Here is a 21256-nt window from a genome sequence, read left to right as displayed (position 1 = left end):
AGAACATTTTAAGTCAGCTATTGTAATATCTTTGACTGATTTAGCCACTACATTATTATTACAAATTAATAAAGGAAGGGCGCACATTAATGGAGTTTATAGGTTTTTCAATTACTGTTTTCCTATTATTCTTCCTATTATTCAATTTACCAGCTTCTTCATATAGTTTATCTATAACACCAATGCATTATGGCGCTTCAGAATTTATGAAGGATATACAAAGCATATAAATCCTATTAACTAGCCCATCATACTTATAATTGATTCAATTAAAATGTTGTATGTGTCTACAGTACATAAAGGGGAGGGAAAATAAAACTGAGACCAAGGGGTTAATAAATTCTTGATTATCTATATTTTTTTAAACTTCTCTGCCACAGTGGAGACAAGACACAGCATGAATCTGTTGCATTCTGTTCCTTAAACCCTATAGGCCAGCATGTAACATAAGGAGTATAAGGGACCCGAGAGGAACTTAAAATTATTTTTGTATTCATTTTAAGGCCAAAGGGAACATTTTGTCCTTCTAATACGACTCTAATATTCACAAGGCATGAGCCATAGTATTTAACACAAGGATTCTTTCATAAAGCTAATGGTTTCTGGAAGAGTTGGGTTTTTTTCAAGTATCCAACCTTCATTTAGGGATTTCCATCTATTTCTTCCAATTTTGTAACATAGCCTTGCAGGTAAAAGTATACATTCTGGCAGGTTTTCTCATCATATATGCATGCCCATGTTAGGTATCTAGCTTAGGAATGATTCAAGAGATCAAAGTGAAGGACTGGAGTTCCCTGCCTAGTCAATGAAAGGAGGCAGTCAGTCAGCTTCAGCACACTGAGTCAGAGACAGCTGAAGGAGCTAAAAGCAGACTAGGAGAATAAATACCTACACTGACTTCTGTTCTGAATTGCTCAAGATCCTCCTCCTACTGATAGCTGCTCCTTCCAACTATTGTCTTTGGCAATACACTTCATTTCCCAGACTCAATAGGCAGCTACTTTCTCTATAGCCATACATGCAATTCTGTAATAACAAAACCACATGGAATTTGCAATGTGACAGTGAGACAGATTTTCCAGAGTACAGATCATTCAGAGAGGTCTTTCTCTCTTCTTTTTCTTTTTCTGCTATCTTTATTTCAGCGCCAACTCAAGACAGGGTTTAGGCAACAGAATCCTAAGTGTCACTGAATTGAATTTGTGCTACAAAGTCATTTAAGTGCTTTTGTAAATCACACCCTTGAACTCTGGATAAGACTGCAGCATTACCCTTAGCCACAGAATCTGACTGCAACATCAATGTGTTAGTTCCTGTTTCTAAAGCACTTTGAAGATGCACATACTACTGCATTGCACCCTGCAGACTTTCACTGGTGCTAGCATGGTACAACTCTGTTTTCTCCTTCCCTCCAGCCTGAGAATAACAAGACCAAAAAATGTGTTTTTCCTGTGCATTTGAGAAGAAAAATTTTGATGTCCCAGCATGAATTATTCTGCACCACATAAAAATGCTAATTAAGCCTTTATTCTATAACCTGACAGATGTTTCTGATGCACTGTTCATCCATTTCCTACTGTAAAAAAGCTAAAGTTTTAAACTTTTTGTATTATGATGCAATTAGCATTATTCATGAAGACAGCCACCAAAAGTCTGCTTGAAGCACTGTCCCATTCCTCAGAGAGAAGAATTTTGAAAGACAGGGCTGGAGATTGCCCTCCCTGTGCGCTGGGTAGATACAAAGCATACACACACACATATGCAGGGAGCCCACAGGCCCCCATTCCTCCTCCCCACACATCCTCACTTGTCTTCCCTGCTAGGACCATCTCCTGTTGCACATAAATTCCAGCCCTGGTGGCTCACACTCACTGCTCAGGGCCAGCCCACGCAGCCTAGTGCTGTGCATACAGAGAAGCACTTCAAGCAAAAGAAATGGGCTTTTGTGACAGCAACATCATAGAGAACCAAAGCTGAACCAAAAATCTTGGTAGCTGACCACCCCATCCCTCTATGGCATGGAAGTTTGTCTCAGTGCCCTTCTGCCCCAGCAGTGGCCAATCAATACTGGCTCCCACTGTCAACTTCCCTGAAGTGTCACAGCAATTTCATCCCTGTTCCTTTTGTCTTACCTTCTACACATCCACACAATATCCTTCTGGTCTTTTGGGGTGTTTTTTTTATTCCTTTTACCTCTCACTATTCCCTTTTCTCCGCTGTTCCCCTAAAAGAACACATAAATACTCTAACCTCCTCCGTCTCCTGCCCTTGTCACCAAATCAACATCTGAGAAAACACTGGTCCTTTTCTCTTTCTTGTTCTTTTCTCTCCAGTTACTCTGGAGTAACTGTCAGGAAAAGAAAGATTTCTTTAAAAATACAGATTCAGCAACTACACTCTCTTAGTTGGAAGGAAGCTTGTCCCTGAGGTAGTGATTATACATATAAAGACAATAATAAGACTGGGGGCTGCAAAGCTGTGTAGCAAAGGTAGAAATCTTGAAGTCTGTCTTTACAATTCTCCAGAGGTTTAATCTATAGCAAAAAAACAAATCTTATTTTACACATGTAAGTGCTGTGAAAACAATGCATTTGCCTGTTCATCACAAATTACACAGAAATGCATCAGTAAGAGGATAAGCAGAAACAAATACGTATATAAAATGTTTATGAAAGGGATGCACAGAAATGAACATCCCTAATAAAGAATCAACCCATTTTTTTCTATTTACATTTTTTAAGCTGTATTTTTTAACAATATACACCAGAGCTATTATCTGTTACTGTAAAGCTGAAGATGTAAGCTATGTGATCTGTGACCTAACAAAGCAAAGCTAAATAGTCACTCTACCATTGTTTTACATACTTCACATCGCACATCAGCAAATAGGCAGGATAAAGATTTCTAAAAGCAGAATTTAATTGAGTCAAATTGGGTTATATCAAATTCCTTGCTGTTCAGAAAAGACAGAGTTAGGTAAGTGAAACCTGGAAATGTGGCACAGATAATTTAGCTATAAGTTTATCAAGAATCATGATGGAGTGTTAAACTGAGGATGAGGCCAAAAAAAAAACCCAGAGACATGAAGACTTCCTATGAGGATCTTCCAAACCTAAACCTGATGTCCCTTCCTTTTGCCAGGCTGAATCCAAACACCAGATTTATGTATGGAATCTTTCTTCATGTGAAGAAATACACACATGTAATGATTTAGGAATGGTGCTCTCCAGTTTAGTCTCCAAACCATTTGCTGCTTACTCCCTCTCCTCTCCCTCAGCAGGATGGACAGGAGAACTGGAGGCACAAAAGTTGAGGATCACAGGCTGAGATAAGAACAATTTACTGGAAACAGCAGTGACATAAGACAAACAGTTGCAGCAAGAATACTAATGAAGAGGGTGAAATAAAGAGGCCAAATACCCAACCCCTTCCTCTGCCATGCTACAGTGACCCAGAAGAAGGCCCTTCCCCCATCCCCAGCAATGACATGAGGTGATATAGAATAATCTCCAGGTCCCAGCCATGCCCCCTCCTTGTAAAAATCAACCCTGTCCTGGCTGACACCAGGACAACCCTTCAAAGAGGCAATCCAAAATAATCCATACCCTTATCATACTTTTAGAGCAAGCAACTGGGCAGCATTGTGAAAAAGGATGTGACACTGACACTGTCCTTCCTATGAACTCATGAGAAAGGTGAGAACCAGAGAGAGGTTTCCCTGCTGAGCTGGAGGGATGGCAGGGGAAACACTAAGGGTACCTTTCCTCTCTCACACAAACACAACTACTGTGTGCTTCAGGATTTGTAACAGTAGAGAATAAGAAAATCAGGGATGAATTTTCACCTACAGCAGCCTCAATTTAAGTCTTTTTATATGCAGGGCACTGAGGTTTGAATGAACCCAGACTGGGACAGCAGGTGACTTTGTTTTTCCTACTGAAAAAAAAGTACTAAATTGCTCCTGATCATTATATATTTGTATGGAAAATAGCTCCCTTTCTCCCTCCAGTGAGTTAAAAAGATAATGGCCATTTCTGCCTCTGGGTGGACTCGATACAGGGAAGAATTTTCCCAGAGGTATAGTGGATGCCTCATCCCTGGAAACATTCAAGGTCAGGCTGGGCAGGATTCTGAACAACCCGAAGTAGTTGAAGATGTCCCTAGCCATTGCAGGTGATTTGGATGAGTTGAAAAGTCCCTTCCAACCCAAACTATTGTGTCATTCTGTGAAGGACCTGGGTGTACCAGCCTGTGTCTGTCGCAGACATTTTTTCACAGAAATCCTTTCTTTCAGATTTCTGCATTTTCTGGGAAGCTGAGGGCCCCAGAAGAAGAATGTAAACAATTGTTATCAGCTGCTGTGGAATGTAACAGGGACACCTTGATTGGCTCATGTTTGTATGTTTATAATTGAGGGCCAATCACAAGAGCAAGCCAGGGGACCGAGTCCCTGGGCACAACTGTGTTTGGGATTCTTTCTTTTCTATTCTTAGCTTAGCAAGCATCTGCAACTTCTCTCTTTATTCTATTTAGTACAGTTATAATGTATTTTATATCATATATCAATAAATCCAGCCTTCTGATTAAGCAACAAGATTCACCGTCTCTCTCTCACCAGCAGCGACCCACTCAGGCGCAGTAACATCTGGTGACCCCTCGTGTCAGAGCAAAAATTAATTTGATAAGACCAGAGGAGCAAAATTGCTGCACTGGGTAAAAATCCTGTATGTGTAGCATTTGATGGTTGCTTTGAAGTGACCACAAAGAGAACCTTCTTCTGGAAAACCTTCAGGAAAGATGATGGAAAAGAGCAGCAGACCTGTGGAGCTGGCCAGAGCAAGCTGGACTCTTTCAAAAGGTACTGTGGGCTTTTCTATCCCTGATGAACCAGCCCTTCGTAGCTTGTGGCTGTTTGTATGGCAGACACATGCCTTGCCAGAAGAGATTCAATTCTCCCCTTCAGAGGAGAAACTTATAGCCCTCTGGAACCATTGGTCTAGAGAAGATGGTTGCTTTTTGTCAGAAACAGATCTCTATAAATTCTTTAGATGGGCAAAGCTTTTTGGGTTCTTTACTGATGTCCTGTACGCTTTAGATGCTTTTGTCTGGGAGTGCATGGACTCCATTTTCCAGTTCGTCTGGAGCCAGGGACATGTCCTGCCTTCTATCTACCCAGCATTTATAAAGCTTTTTCCAGTGCTGAAACGCAGAGCAGCTACCTTTCAATGGATTTCTAACTGTTATGGGCAGGGTCCCTTTCCACCGTCCCCGGTGGAGGATGATTTTGGGCTTCCCGGCCCCCCCTGCTTCGCGGCGGGGGGGGGTGAAACTTCGCAGCGCGAAGAAGTTTTTTTTACTCTTGCTCCGGAGCATGCTCAGATGGAGTTTTCTCCTTCCCCCCCTTCTCTCTCTCCGGGGGGATGGGAGTGGCCGCTCAAGCCAGCGCCGGCCTCTCAGACTCCGCCTTCAGACATGGGGGCGGCACCGGTCTCTGAGGTTTCTCCGGTCCTGCCAGCTCCGCCTCTCCAGGAGATCCCGTCTCCGCCTCTCCAGGAGGTCCCGCCCGCGGTTTCACCGGCCTCCCCGCCCCCGCCAGAGCTTGTGTCCGAGGCAGAAGAGACGCCACTTCCTTTGATTGACCTGTTGCTAAGCAACAGCGATGCTCCGCCGCTTCTCCCGGCTCCGCTGCTGCCTGTGCCGTGCCTGCCGCCGCTTTCAGAGCCAAGGGACGCAGCAACAGCGTGTTCCCGCGCATCCCCGCCGCCTCAAGGCGAGACAGTTCCTGTTCAGGATGGGGCTGAAAACGGCGCTGAACCTGCGGGACCCTCCGAGCAGCCCGCGGCTGATCCCACTCTCAGCGCGGTTCCCTCCCCAGTTCCGGCCCCCCCCTCGCCGCTCGGACTGGCCGCTCCAGCGGCTCTGGCGTTGTCGGAGGCTCTGTCCTCCGTGTCGGCGTCAGAGACTGCCATGGCACCGGCGGCTGGTTCGAGCCCGGACCGTCCCGGACCGGCTGCCCCCGCAGCTGCCCCGGCCGGGGGTCTCTCCTTCGGTGGAGCGGGGGCTGCCCGCCAGCTGACTCTTGCGGCAGCCCGGCTGCCGGCTTTCAAGCTCGGCGGTTTGGGGGATGGTGTTTCGGTTGCTGTCCCACGGAGGCTGCCGCCTCTCCTGCGTCCTAGTGGCATGGGGGGGCAGGTGCATCCCGAGAGCCCTGCCTCTGATCCCCAGCCCGAAGGGGATGGGGATGGTGATGCCACGGGGCGGATGAGAGACAAACCCGATGCATTGCAGGGGAAGATGGCACAGCTGGAGGAGACCATAGCTGGTTTGCTGTGGGAAACAAACATCTCCAGACCCCAGATGGGATTGCTGGGGAAGGCTTCTATTTCCTCACTGCTGGCATGCCTCAGTGGTTTTGGGGAAAGGAAGCATCTCACTGCCCGTGCTGCCCTTGTGCTGGCAGCAGGGTTCAGGCCTGCGGGAATGCAGAGCCTCTGTCATGGGTTTGGCCTGGGCCATTGGGCTGAGAAAGTTTCTGGGCCAGGGCCAGCATTTGGCCTCTTGATGTTTCTGGGGATTGAGGTACCTCTGTTTAAAATTGTGTTATGACTGTCAATGGTTTTTTGATAACTATTGATGGGATTCCTTTTGCAGCAAGTTTGTTTTCAGGACCGAAAAGGACTCTCAGATGTCCAAAAGAAACAACTTTAGCTGATGGACTGTTCCTGAAACTCAGCTGCATGGACTTGAATTCTCTTTGCATTGTTTTTTGCATTTTCTTAGATTATAGGATTGTTTTAGTGATTTGTTAGTATTGTATATTTTACAGGTGAAGAAATTTCCTGTTCATTCCACATCAGCATTTTTTTTATTTTATACAATTTAGAAAGGTGAGATGTCGCAGACATTTTTTCACAGAAATCCTTTCTTTCAGATTTCTGCATTTTCTGGGAGGCCAGAGGCCCCAGAAGATGAATGTAAACAGTTGTTATCAGCTGCTGTGGAATGTAACAGGGACACCTTGATTGGCTCATGTTTGTATGTTTATAATTGAGGGCCAATCACAAGAGCAAGCCAGGGGACCGAGTCCCTGGGCACAACTTTGTTTTGGATTCTTTCTTTTCTATTCTTGGCTTAGCAAGCATCTGCAACTTCTCTCTTTATTCTATTTAGTACAGTTATAATGTATTATATATCATATATCAATAAATCCAGCCTTCTGATCAAGAAACAAGATTCACCGTCTCTCTCTCACCAGCAGCGACCCACTCAGGCGCTGTAACAGTTCAATGTCTTTATTCTTTCTTGCAGTATTTTCTTTGAAAGAAGGATTTTGAAAACCTCTAATATTGTGGCAGTTTTCACTGAAGCTATTTCAATTTTGCAATACTCCAGCCTTCAGCATCTGGTTTTCAAACTCTGTTGGACCAGGCTGGAAACAGACATCTGAAGTGACTGTTTAGCAAAATAATAATTTTTTTTCCCAGTGGTCTAGAGTGAAAAATATGCAAATATAAATAAAATGAGCTCATTTGGAAGGCACTGAGCTTTAATGAATAACCATTTATATAACAGCAAAATAAAGCAAATTAAAATTTGTTGTGAACATAAGCTCTTTTAAAAGAACAAATTAAATGAACATACTGAGAGTTATATCATGACACTGGAGGCTTTAATAAGCCAGATCTCGGCACAAGAGGTGCAGAATAAAAGAGGAATCAAATAAGATGTTCACAGAATTGGCACATAAGTGTTCTTATTTCTAGCATAACACTATCCAGCCTAATAAATAACAATACTCTGAGTTTGAAATCCTACTCCAGTACATTACTTGAGATGAAACAGTGAGGAAAATTAATCTGTTGCCCATGAACCCTGTGCACAAATTTCCCCAGAAATGGCAGGGTTTCACTGGAGGGTTTGTTTGTTGGTGCTGCATCTATATCTGGAAATTAGCATCAAACTGAATGTTTTTCTTCTCTACAAGGCTGGATGGTTTTAAAGGCAGAAAAACAGCAAGAGGAAAATATTGCAAATATCTGCTTTGTTGTTCTGGGTCTTCCTTCCTTCCTTCCTTCCTTCCTTCCTTCCTTCCTTCCTTCCTTCCTTCCTTCCTTCCCAGCAATATACATCCATAGTTAATGGAATTTATAGACAGCAGTTGTACACCTGTATGAATCTAGATTTTATGTGAGAATTATTTTCTCTCCAGTATCTGGAATGCTAAGTGTATTAATTTTGGCTAAATTTATGTAAATGTTGTGTTTTCTTGCATATCATGAAAACAAAGATGTGTTTCAAGTCCTTTTTCACAAGTAAATACAAGCATGTACCTGCTAATGTGAACAGGGGGCTGAACCAGACACCTCCTGAAGTCTCTTCCAACTTCATTTTATTTTGTGGTGCTGAACAGGATACTTGCAGGCTGGCACAAAAAAAAATATCTTTACAGAAAGTTTGGCAGAGTTTTATATAATAAGGAAAATAGGCAGCTTTGTGAAATTCATAAGAGATAACAGTATTGTTATCCAATTTAGATAATAAACAGTAGGTGCTTTGATGTTCCATGCTATGGAAAATATTTTGATGGATAAAGTGAATGTTAATTTTAAAAATTCAACTTGTGTTAATTCCTATATCTCTTGTGCTTATTTTTTTTCCTTTGACGTGTTATAAAAAAATTGCCAAACAAATGTCAGGCAATTAGTAACCACCCACCTAAGCTGAATGGTACAAAAGACATTTATGTGATGCCTAATTACATTTTATCTTAGCACTAATAAATCCTCTCATGAGCATTTGAGACAGGGTAGTCAGGACTTTCCTCCAACTGTGGAAGTCATCATTTTGGAAAAAGAGCAAGGGGAAATCTGCTCTAACCTGTAGTGAAGTTTTTGCCCAATCTGGATGTGATACAATTCACTTGTCTCACAGACTCAAGTCTCAAGTCTGCTGGTCCAGTAGATAGTTCTATTTTATATGAATAAATGAGATAAACTGGCAGAACTTGTGGAAATCACAGTGCATTTGTACAGCCCTCTTTGAAAGCGTCTGCAGCACACCTTTCCACCTAAAACTTCACACTGGTTCTACACTGTGGTTGTGACTTCATAGGTGCCAGTCCTTAAATTGATTGCATTGCTAATTTTTCATTTTTTGTCCTTTAACAGCTGGAAACAGTGAAAGTGATGGCCAAGAAGCGGTGAGGAAAATAAAAGAAGAAACTTTGACTGGAAAAGGTACCATATTATATAATTTCCTTTAAGAAACCATTTTTCCTCTCTTTTTGCTGTCATCTCCTTTTATATGAGGACCCCTTGTGTAATGCTAAATTTATTTTTTTTAATTTGGGGCACTGGAACAGGTTGCCCAGAGCAGTTGTAGATGCCTCCTCCCTGGAAGTGTTCAGGGCCAGATTGGATGGAGCTCTGAGCAAACTGTGGAAGGTGGAGTGGAAGGTGTCCCTGCCCATGGCAGGAGGTTTGGAACTAGATGCTCTTTAAGGTCCTTTTTTCTCAAATGGTTCTGTGATTCTATGAACTGAATTCCAGAAATAAATCTGACTCAGGGGTAAAATGCATAGGGTATTTCTTAAACAATGTTTTCAGCCTGGTTTGACTTTACTGTTTGTCATTGAAAAAGGGTTGCCTGCAAGTTACAGTCTGCCTGAGTATCTGCATGTGTAAGATTTAATAGATGGGAAAAAAATTCAGAAAACCAGTAGTTTTTGCTAAAGGGAGGATGACAGCAGGTAAGAGTGTGTGCTCTTTTACTTTGATTGTTTTAGGAGCCAACAGGTTTTTTAAAGATCAAGGCTGCTTGATTGGGTCATTTGACACATGTTAAGAGCTTATAGTACTTCACAACTAAAACCATTTTCTTAAATATAAATAGACCTTTCATATCAAACCTAAATTCCTATCTTTCTGTGATTCTTCTCTTATTTCTTTTAGATAGATCATCCTTCCTGATGATCTATCATGTTTGTAGAGGTATAAGGATAGCATAGCTTGATAACTGAGAGGAAAGGCATGTTCCACACTACCTGCTCTGTGATTGCCATTTGCAGTTCGTGGTGGAGGTTAGTGTAGCTCACATTTTTGTCCCTGGGTGTCACTGGGTGTAGCTCCTAATGGTGCATGATGATTCATTCCTGCCACTTTGACGCATAATTTCTTGGCAAAATTATAGAGCAGTGTTGCTAGTCCAAACGATTTGGGATCTTCATGGCTTCTTCTGAGATCTGATTCTGTTTTTTACCATAATTACTGTTATGATTATCAAAATACATGTTAATTATTGTTTTAAAAAAACCCTTTCATTATGATTTATCTTTTGGCTTAAATAAATGAGCATCCATTATAGCCTCAGGATACATATATGCTAGTTAAAAGCATCATAAATTAAGGCATAGTTAGAAGGATCATAAAAGGAAAAAGGTAATTATTACATCATTAAAGTCCTTTGCTGGAAGTTTCTGTGCAGAGACCAAAACCAGTTGGAATTAACAATGTCATGTGACTTGCATGAATCTGAATAAACCAGGGTCTGTGTTATTTTCTCCCTCTGTGTGATCACAGGCTTTTCTAGCACTCCAGTCCTTCTTGCTTTTTCTAGGTAAAGTCAGTTATAGCCCTCAGTTATAAACTGTTAAGACAAAGATGTCAGTTTGAGGAAGCTGAAAGTGTATTTAAAGTCAATTGAAGTTGTTCCTCACTGTAATTATTTCAACTGAGGTTTAAGTAATCTCAGCCTCGATTGGTTTGTCCTAAAAATAAATTGGAAGATTATTGTCTTTTCGAAATTTCTCACTGATTGAGGAAAATTTGTATTTAAAAGTGCAATGTCCTGCGCAAAAGACTTGTTCAGATCTGAGAGCCACCCCTATGCTGCTGTTTATCCATGAATCTGCACTTTGCTTTAAATAGGATGTGTGTGTAGATACTGTGACTGTGTCCTTGGTTGGCTAGATGATGCTTGTATCCAAACCAAAGCACTGAGACAGGGCTGTGCAAGAGTATTACCTTTTCAAAGTTCAAGATCTGTTTAGTCACTGCATAAAAACATTATTGGTTGTCTTGACCCTTTCCCCCTGCTTTTTCTTTGAGCTTTTTCATGGCCCATATGAAAACACTGCTTTACAGAAACTGCTTCCATCAGGAACATCAGACTCTTGAAGGAGAACTACTCAAAATAAATAGTACTTTTGGGCAGCCAGTGTGGTCAAGGATTGGGACAATATAGCTATTATGGACAAAAAAAGTGAGATGCCATCAGTTTGCTATCTAGATCTCAGATTCCTTAGAATGAAGAAAATCTCCTTGCTTTTTATCAGGTTAGACAGCAAAAGGGAGCAAAAGACCTTGTCCTCTCCTTGTTGCCTGGCTGAGCCATACATAGCACAATCATCCCCAGAGACAGCTCTGGGAAAATGCCAGGCTTATTGAATGCAAGTAATTACAATGTTTTTAAGGCACTGTCATCCTTCTCTGTCTTGGCCTTGTCTGTCTGGGGCTCTGTCTGATGTCTAAGGGTAAGTAGTTTTACTTGACATAATCTGTACTTACTTCTGGGACAAGTGAGATTCAAAGCATGTACATAAGTAATTCCTATGAAGCAGCTGAGGAGCAATAGTGTGCTAACATTGCCGAGGAGGATAAAGGATAGTAATAAAAAGCCTATGCATGCAGGTGATGGGTTTTGGTTTTTTTATTGTTTTGTTTTTTGTAAAAGCATGGCAAGACATGAAAGGATGGACAAAACTTCTGAATACAGGGAGGTGGGGTGCCTGGTTTCCCACCCTGGAGGAATGGAAAGCGGAGCCAATGCCAAAAGAGAGTACAGAACTGGAGAGGAAAGCAGTTGCAGCCATTTGCTACAAAGCAGTGATGCTAAAGGACTCAGAAAATCTAAACAACGTAGCACTTCATCTCTTCCTTCCACCCACCCCCTATCCTGGGGCTGCATCAGAAACCTTCTTGGTTCCTCTCCCTGCTGATTCCAGACTGTTTAAGTGTCCTCCTTGGTTTTGGGTCTCTGCTCTGGGTAACCTATTGCAAAGTGTAAGGAGGGAGGATGTACATGGGCAGTTGAGAGGAAGTAAATAAGCTACAAGTCCTTGGGGCATGATAGACCCAGTCAGCTGAACCATCAGAACCTCCTCCACGATAAAGAAATCCCAGCCCTCAGATACCCAGAACAGGCCAGAAGTAGTGCTGCATTGTCATTAAAATTCTCACACCGACTCTATTTCCAAAAGACCAAGGGCAACACATTGCTGCAGCGTGAATCATAAAGCTGGGAGAAGCCAGGATGTGTGGACGTTTATCTTGCTTCCATTTGTTAAATTGGGAACTTGTGTTGTTAATAGTGGCAATTATATGGCTGGGAAAATTGTTGATGGCTCCGGATTGCTGCAGAGATATTCCAATTGGATAAATCTCTGTAATTTGCACATAGGGCGTGTCTCTGTTAGTGTGTTCATTAGTTAGATCAGTTGGGTGCTTTTCAGGCAACCCTCAGCTCCTGGCTGCTTGCTGAGTTCAGGTTCCTATCAGGAAGGGCACTGCAGGTCCTGTCCTGGATTCCCTTTGGACAGAACTAGCGTGGGAGGAGAGTTGCAGCAGTAACAGAGCAGTTCGTCATGGGAGCAAACTTCAGAATTTATCTGAGCCTTCCACAGACCTGCAGCAAGTGCCTATGTCAGGTGCCCAGCACAAACTGAGCTCCAGAAATGGACTTATATTGATCCAAACTGCTTGGTAGTGCAGCCATAACCACAGTTACCAGTGGTGAACAAACCTCATTGAGCTGCGGAAATGGGAGGTGTCTGTGATAAAGTCAGCTCTCAATGGTACTCAAAAAGAATCTCTCAATTTACATAACAGAGTTATATCTCCTGACTCAGTTACCCTCAGCTTATGTATCTGCTAATGAAAGCTAGTTTTAGCCTGATGATTACAAACATACAAATGTTGGAAACTCATATATAAACATGAATGAAAACTTCATTCATTCCAGCAAAGGTTCATGAATACCAATGGAATCAGCAATTAGCAAAACTTTATGCATAAATATCAAATAGCACAGTACCAGGGGAAGGCTCTCACATCCAGAGATTGGAGTTGCAACTAGAGTCAAAGAAGAAGAAAATTATCATTTAGTGAGAAAAGAAGGTGTAAAAGTCATATTAAGCGTAGACCTCTTCAAAAGGAGAAGCCTGCGTTTAATCTCACCCAACATTTTTGCGGCAATTTAAATAAAACCACAATTACAAAACTACCAGCTAAATTCACAGCCTTCATGAAACTTCCATTTAAAGCCAGGTGAGAAAGGAAGAAGAGACTTTCTCCCTCAGAGCCAGAGGAATGCAGAGGTTAGCATAGTGGCAGCCAAATTGTGTCATTTACAGTCTGACCCACATCAAGACAGCGTAGGCCAAATAGTAGAATGAATTGTCTTAAAAAAATTCGTGTGCGTTTAACAAGCCTGGCTTTTTCCCAGAGTTTTCTCTAGAGATGTTTATGCTACATGTGGCTCAGCCAGGGAATAAGGAGATGACAAAGTCTCTTGCTCCCTTTTGAAGTATAACTTGCTAATAAAAAAGGAATTTTTCCTTTTTGTTAGAGACCTGAGATTGAAGAATTGCTGTGAAAGAAGATGGGTTAATATAGTTGTACCACGTGTAATTACAGAATAACTCGTGGGTGGTTTCTCCACCAATGCTTGCTGTGTTAGGCACCATTTTTAACAGAGCAGTCCAGCTCTTTCTGCTCTGTACCAGAGAGTTTGTTGTTAGCTTTCCCTGCAGGCTAGAGGAAGTAATCTGCTGAGTTCCCAAATTCACAAACTTTTAAACTTGGTGGTGGTATTCCCATCATATAAGCTGGAGTTGTCTTCAGCAAAGAGTTCAGTTCAGCAAGGACTGATGCCTTGTTAATATGTGCAAAAAAGGCTGACAGGACTATTTCTTTTGGATGGCATGCCAAAGGCATCATTATGGAAGCGGTTGTCCAATCAGTCAAAAATAGTGGAAAATATTTTTGTTTGAGACATATCTTTTACAAGTGTGCATAAGCACGTGTGAATTTATGCTTGCTTGTGTCACTTTTTTTTTTTTTTTTTTTTTTTTGGTGGTGTTTTGAGTTGTAAAAGTGTCACGTCCTGGGCTTGTGGCTGGACCTAATGTGGTTACTTTGTCTCTTCTACCACATCCTATTGAAATATCCTTTCTCTACCACTGCTGATGCTGAGACACCTGTAGGATTGATTTAAAGAGCTTTCTGACAATGACAGCGCAGTTTCCACCTGCCTGGTTTCTTTTCTCGGGCTGGTGCATTGTCTCCAGGACTTGGCCGTGGCAGGTGAATGACTGCCCTCAGTTGGAGTTGGACAGCTGAACACCAGGCTTATGGAGACACCTTGAAAGCCAAGGTGCTGATGTGAATGGGAGCAGAGAAGTCTCAGTGTGACAGTGCTGCACTTTGCAGGACCCTGTGTGGAGCTGCAGAGTTTTTCTGCTTTGTCACTTGATGACAGGTGTAAGAACCTTGCCTAAACATTAAAATTCATTTTCCTTCCATAGACTCATCTGAGGTTATATTAGGTATATTCAAGCCATATGAACATATTTGAATATTGAAAAATATTTTATGTGTTAGACTTAATCTAAATTTGTGACTACATCCTCCCCATGCACAAGGATGGAAGACTCTTTTCTGGAGACCAGGAAAGTAATGTCTGGGCTGATACTTTTTCTCTGTGCTCATAGCACTTATATCTCTTATCCAGTAAAGCTGGTGACTTTTTGCTTCATATTAAGCAGGGAAGATTTTAATCCACATAAAGGTGTCTCCAGAGCCCTCTGATAAAATCACTTAGGTTAAAACTTTTCAAATCAATTGTCCTGCTTTTCTGTTTGTTTTGCATAATTCTTTGATGCAAAGCCATGGTTAAGTTTGTTAAACCTATTTGCTTATGTCTTTTCTTGCTCTCCTTTTGACTTCCAGTGTAACATGATAGAAGATTTCCCCTCTCAGTTCTTATAGGTACTTAAAACAATAGAGAACCCCTTATTTTTTGTGTTTCTTAAAACACTTTGGAAATTGAGTGGTCATGTTAACAGTGTGGCAAATCAGAAATTAAGAGCAATATGAATATGGTTCACATAGCTGAAGATGAGTTGCATATCTGGATGCTGAGATGGAGATAAAGTCTTTCAAATGTGAAATGTATTCATAATGCAGGCACAAGCTCTGCCTGTTGGTTTCCTGAATTCCCATTTCCATTGGAAATGTGAAACACATTTCATTAACAGGCTCTGCCACTAGGAAATGTGATTTTCTCTTATTTAAATTATCTCTAATTGAAACTTAGAGACAAAGAAGTGCACAGGTGTAGCTGTAGGCAGAATAACAAAGTCCCATCAGATGTCTTGAAATGATTTTCTGACTGTAAATCACCAAAGCTTTGTGTGACTAATGGCACCAAAGCTCTGAGGTTAGGATTTTGCTGATTGTGCTGCCCTACTGAAGGCAATCTGGAGAAAGGGAGTTTCAAATGAAAATTGCCTCTTCAAGGCTGGAAAAAGCTCCCATTTCAAACTTTCATGGGATTTTGATCCTCTTGTATGCACTTGTAGAGTCATGATGTTGTGCAGTGACTGAATAAAGGTGCTCCTGGGTTTGTCACAACCTTTAATATGCCATTATTTTTTCCATCTCAATCAATAGTTGCAGGCAGGTTGTGTGTGAGCCATTTCTAGACCTTGTCTGTTTTCAAGAAATTTGCCAGCATATACTGAAAGACAAAGCCAAGAAAAAAGCAATTTGTGTTCTCTCTGGAATGCTTTCATATTTCTCTTCCAAGAGCTACATTATACAGACCTATCTTCTGTGAGTTACATGTAGGGCTTTAGAAGTTAATTTGCTTATAACAAGTAGAATATTTTATGTGGAACTGTCATTGGCTTCTGTACTGGAGGCCCAGCTGCCAAGAGCATGGAGAACTTGTGGGCTGAAGTAAATGTGGGATAAGCAGAGCCTGTATGCTGTGTGAGCAACCTGCCAGGTATGAGCTGCACATCAAACAGCAGATGCTGGTCAGCCTGTGTGTGCAGGCAGTGCCAGGATTTGCTTGTCTGCTCCATCCTTGCAGCAATATGGCAGAGCTCCAGGGGAAGAACTGCTAGAGAGGAGCCTCTGCACCTCCCAAGGACCAATGCCACTGTGCTCGTGCTTAATTTGTTCTTCAAGGACTGTTTTTCAGTGGCACAGAATTGAAGCTCTGAATAGATGTCCCAGTTCTTAAACGAGTTATGAGTCAGGCTCTCCTCAGCAGTGCCCAGTGACAGGACCAGAGGCACTGGGCACAACCTAAAATGCAAGAAATTCCATTTAAAATTAGAAAAACTATATGTTTTTATAATTTTTTAGCATTAGAGCTTTTGGGTATCAGCACAGGTTGCCCAGAGAGTTTGTAGATTCGCTGTCTTGAGAGATACTCAAAGGCCATCTGAACAATGTCCTGGACAGCCACCTCCAGAGGGCCCAGCATGAGAAGGGACAATCTCCTTCCAGCCCCAGCCACACTTTAACTCTCTATATCTTGCACATTTTAGCTGCCAAACCCACATGAAACCCTGTCTGCTTTGTGTGTCCAGACCTGAACACAGGTACTGTAACTTACACAGTTTGCAGGACTTCAGGGCCTTCCAGACACTGTATCAGTGTTCATGCAGTGCCAGTATTAAGACTTAATTGCATATAGTGATAGCAATAGCAATAACTTGACCATCATTCCGTCTTGGGAAGCAGATATTTGAAAAGAACTTCATATCAGTGTAAAAAAATCACATCTATTCAAGTAAAAAAAAAAATATTCTGTGGAAAAAAAGGAAAGAAATGCTGATATTTAGTGTAAGAATGACTCTGAAGCAGCTTCCATTCTTGTTTCTTTTGGTGTTTTGGATTTCAGTTTGTTTTATTGTTGTTGCTGTTGTTGTTTTTGTTACTGTTGTTTGGGTGTCTTTTGTTTGGTTGGTTTTTGTTTTGTTCTTGATTTTTGTTTGTCTTTATTTTCAATTTTTGTGCAGGGCAAAGACTATTTTTTTTTTTTTTGTTAAGACTTAAGTTTTAAAATACAGTTTTTAAATTTAATGTGTTCGAGATTACATGATGTGTGTCATCTCTGCCACATTTTCATCATCTGACTGTAAATTATCATGCTCATGTACACTTTGAAACACTTCGTAGCCTAAAGTCTTGCAGAAAGTGTCTAATGCCAGCATTTTTTAATGGTCTTTTTTGATACCTGGCGCTAGAAATCCTTGCTTGTAAGAAGCAAAGTAAATATTCCTAAAGATATTTATAGGCTCTTCAATTAGCCAAACATCTAACACGATACTCATTACAAGCCTAATAGTCATGTCTCAGTTTGGATTTCTCTTCATATATTGAGGCACTGTTTCTGCACAAGGTGATGTGAACTGTTTCCACCACCTGATTAATTTCCCCAAGATAGTGCTCGGCTGTGTTTCATTCCTTATTTGATTTCAACGTTATCTCTGCCACTGACTTCTCTTACCAAGATTACTGTTGACTTCAGGCTGCTTGGCAGGAGTGGCTCTTCACAACTGATGTGACTTGAGGAGACAAAATAAATCAAATCATCTTTCCAGCATTTACTTTGACCTAGTTGAAAAATAATCCTTGCCAGTGTTTTAGCTCCCAAGCATGAAAAACGTGGGCCTGTGGTTGGAGAGAGATCTCCATGGCTCTGGGCAACATTTGCTGTGGCTCTGCATTTCCTCTCATTTTACTCCAATCTCACTTATGCTCACTTGAGCTTTTTTAAGAAGTAATTTACAACAGCTAAGCTTCCCGGAACATGGATCTCATTTAAACGATACACTGTCTGTACTTCTGTCTCTTTAAGAATTTGATGGCATATCAGAGGGAAAATAAAAGGAAGGAAAAATAATATAAGGCAAAAAACAATTTCTCCTTTTCAAAACTTTGTCACGGCAGCTGGGGGCTTCTGAACTGGAGGTTTGTAACAAGTCATTTTCCAACCTAAAATATCACGGACTTTCTCCCAGCTTACACTCAACACTTGAAAGTTAGTCCATGCAAAAATTCCATGGTCCTAGTTGGAACAATTTTCTGTGAAGACAGAATTTTTCCAAGAGATATGTTTGTTTGAATGGGAGTATTTATTGGCAAAAGAGAGAAAGAAACACTTTTACACTCATATCTACAAAATAACACAGAGAAAGTGCAGAATCTCTGTAGAAGGGATTAACTTGAAAAGTGGCAGTTTGTGTTCAGCCTGATCCAGATCAAAGGCTTTTCATCCCAACTGTGTTTCTCATGTCCCAGACTGCTGTACTATAGACGACAATCTTTGGTTTAGAATGTAGACCTTTAAATCTTCTTGAATTAATAAACTTCAGCTTATCAATGCTTTGTGTTGATTTGCAAATGCACACTATGATTGATTTGGGGTTTTTTAATAAGAAAGTTTTTGCAAAAGTTTGTTTAAAAAACATATTTTATTTAAAATGGAAATATCCTGTGCAAAACACTTTTGTGTGAGTCTGAGCCCTCTTTCCATCAGTCTTTTTGGGGTTTTTTGTTGTTTTTTTTTTTTTCTTTGAGCTGATGCAAAAATTAATTGTCCTGTCCCTGCCTAAGTGAAATCTTCAAATGGGATTTCCTTCCAGATTTTGTTTCTGAAAGTAGAAGACAAAGCACATCTCCAGTGCCATGAAGGCCTATACTTTGAAGCACTAGCTATAGAAAATAGATGGACATGTCAAAAAATGTGCTTATTCGGGACAGAACAAGGCTGATGTACTGAGAAGCTCTCCTGAGAATCTTAGGCTCTTCCTCCAGTTAAGATAATCTCAAGTGGCTGGAAGAAGACTGCTATATTAGAAGATACATGAAACAACTTTTAGTCTGGAATCATAATACTGTAGTTACCTTGACTACCAATGATATATGATATATTGTGTTTGCCTCTCCAGGTGCCCTTTCAGTCAGCCCTACAGACAGAAGAGACAGAATATTGTTTGTCTGTTTGTTTGTTTTTAATTTGCTTGAGTCATACCTCTAGAAAACATGACATGCTAGTCAGAAGGCAGTACCCATTTCTGTGTTTCCACCCAGCAGGAGAAAATAGTATGTTTGCCTTTACTTGCAAAAAAGGACAATTTGTTGTCCTTTAACCTTTTATTCATCTCAGTGCAATCAGAATGAGAGCATTTAGGGCCATGTTTGCATGGATAGGTGAGCCCTGGGCCCCAGGGTGTGTGTGCCTGTGGACGTGGGCAGGACCCCTGGCTGCAGCAGCTCTGGGGAGCTGACAAGCTGAAATGAGGGGTCCCTCACCCCCTCTGAGCTCTGGGCTCTGCCTCTGTCTCCCTGTGGGCAGCCTTTCCAGGCAGAGCTCAGCCTCTCAGCCTTGTGCAGGGGGAGCACAGTCTGCAGGGGAGACTGACATAGAGATCTTAGTAGGTTTTATTTTCTTTAGATGACAAAGGGCTCCTCAGGTAATGTAAATTGCTGGTGGCAAAGGTAATTTTTCAAGGGTAGTCCAGAAATACCATTCTTAGGCTGTGTGAAAATTTAGCATCTATATCCTTAGTCTCTTAAATTTAATTTTTACTTTATTTTCTAAAGATAATGTTTTGAAACAAAGCCATTCTTTTGTGCTTCCAAAGTGTTTCCATGGGGGTTATTTTTCAGAAGCTGGATGCAAAATGGCTAATCCCTCATTTCAGCTGGAAAAGTGCTACCTGCCAGCCCCAGTTTTAGGGATTTGTAAGGCAGTAAAATGAGGACAGAACAGGGGATTTAATTAATTTATTTCAGCCTACAGTGAGAAGATCATGCTCTGGGGAGTTTGGGTCTGTCATGGGGGACAGGTGTGTAAGGAGAGGGTGGGGGCTGGAAGGAAACTGTGACTGTGGGGGCCAGTCTGGGTCTGTTCTCTGCAGCTTGAGGAGGGAAGGACATAGGTGTTGCTTTCCCTGCTGTCTGGCTTCATGGACCCTTTCCACAACCTCCCATTGCAGCAACCTTTTAAAACACACCATCTTCTGGGGCTAAAAATTAGTGATGTTTTTCCTCCAGTTCCTTTTTAGCACCAGGTGGGATTGTACGTCACTGATGATATAAAGAGTATTCCATCTCAGAGGGATGTTATAAATTTATGCTACCAGAAGTAAATTATTCTTTTACTTGAAAAATAGATTCTTTTACTGACCTATTTATTTTTAAAACATTTTTAAAAGAATTTATCTTTTTTTTTGCAGGCTAATTTCAGATTTTGCAGATTCATTTCAGTTAATATTTTTTAATATAGTCTAGCCTTTGAGTTAAATAAAAATTATCCTTCTTCTGCAATGGATGCTATAAAAAGAAATGTGTACCAATGTGTTCAAAGAGCAACTGAATCAGACACAAAAAATGGGAGAAAATGGGTGAAAAAAGGAAAACTGATAAGAGAATGATAGGAGAAAAAAAACTCCACAACATGAATTCCACATGTCATGTTCCATTTTCTTTTTGAATGGTCATATTTTTAAATTTAGTTTTAAATTTAATCCAAAATAGACAATTAAGACACTGATGTGCATATTAATAAGCCAAAAAAAATGAGAGATACTAAAGGCTGAGAGGAAAGGGAGACTAAGGAGAAAACCAACACAAGTAGTAGGCAAGGATGAGGAAGCATGTGAAAACAGAGAAAGAAGAACCTGGAAAGAGGTTGCTGCCACAGGAACTTGAAGGAGCATAAGATTATATCCAGAAAATATGTCAGGGGTTGACTGTTTATTTAGTGTTTATGATAAGCAGACTTTCAAGTAGATGGTCCCTGAATAAAGAATTGGAGTCGCTCCATAGTTCAGGATTTCATTGTTGGAAGTTGTATTTACTACACTAAGGTATTAGAGAAACTACACTAAGATGTTTGAGTCATGTCCTGGTCAGCAGTGACAGAGCTTTCACAGCTGCACCTGCTTGCAGGGATGAGCTGGGTTGGCACAGTGCACACAAGGCTTGTTTAACTCCCCAGGCAGCATGTGTGAGGCTGCAGGCTTTATTCTAGCCCTCAGATTGCATATTCCCCCCTAATGCTCCATCCAGGAAAATTGTGTGCTTTTCTTTCCATTCTGTATAGTTAACTTTCCTTGTCTTCTCTGAAGATCTTCCAAAGTGCTCAGCATTCCTGGCACATTTGATTTGTATTTCCA

The sequence above is a fragment of the Melozone crissalis genome, unplaced genomic scaffold (genome assembly GCF_028551555.1).
Source record: "Melozone crissalis strain CALT ecotype California unplaced genomic scaffold, PUWL_Pcris_2 ptg000179l_1, whole genome shotgun sequence".
Lineage (NCBI taxonomy): Eukaryota > Metazoa > Chordata > Aves > Passeriformes > Passerellidae > Melozone > Melozone crissalis.
This window is presented reverse-complemented; position numbering follows the sequence as displayed.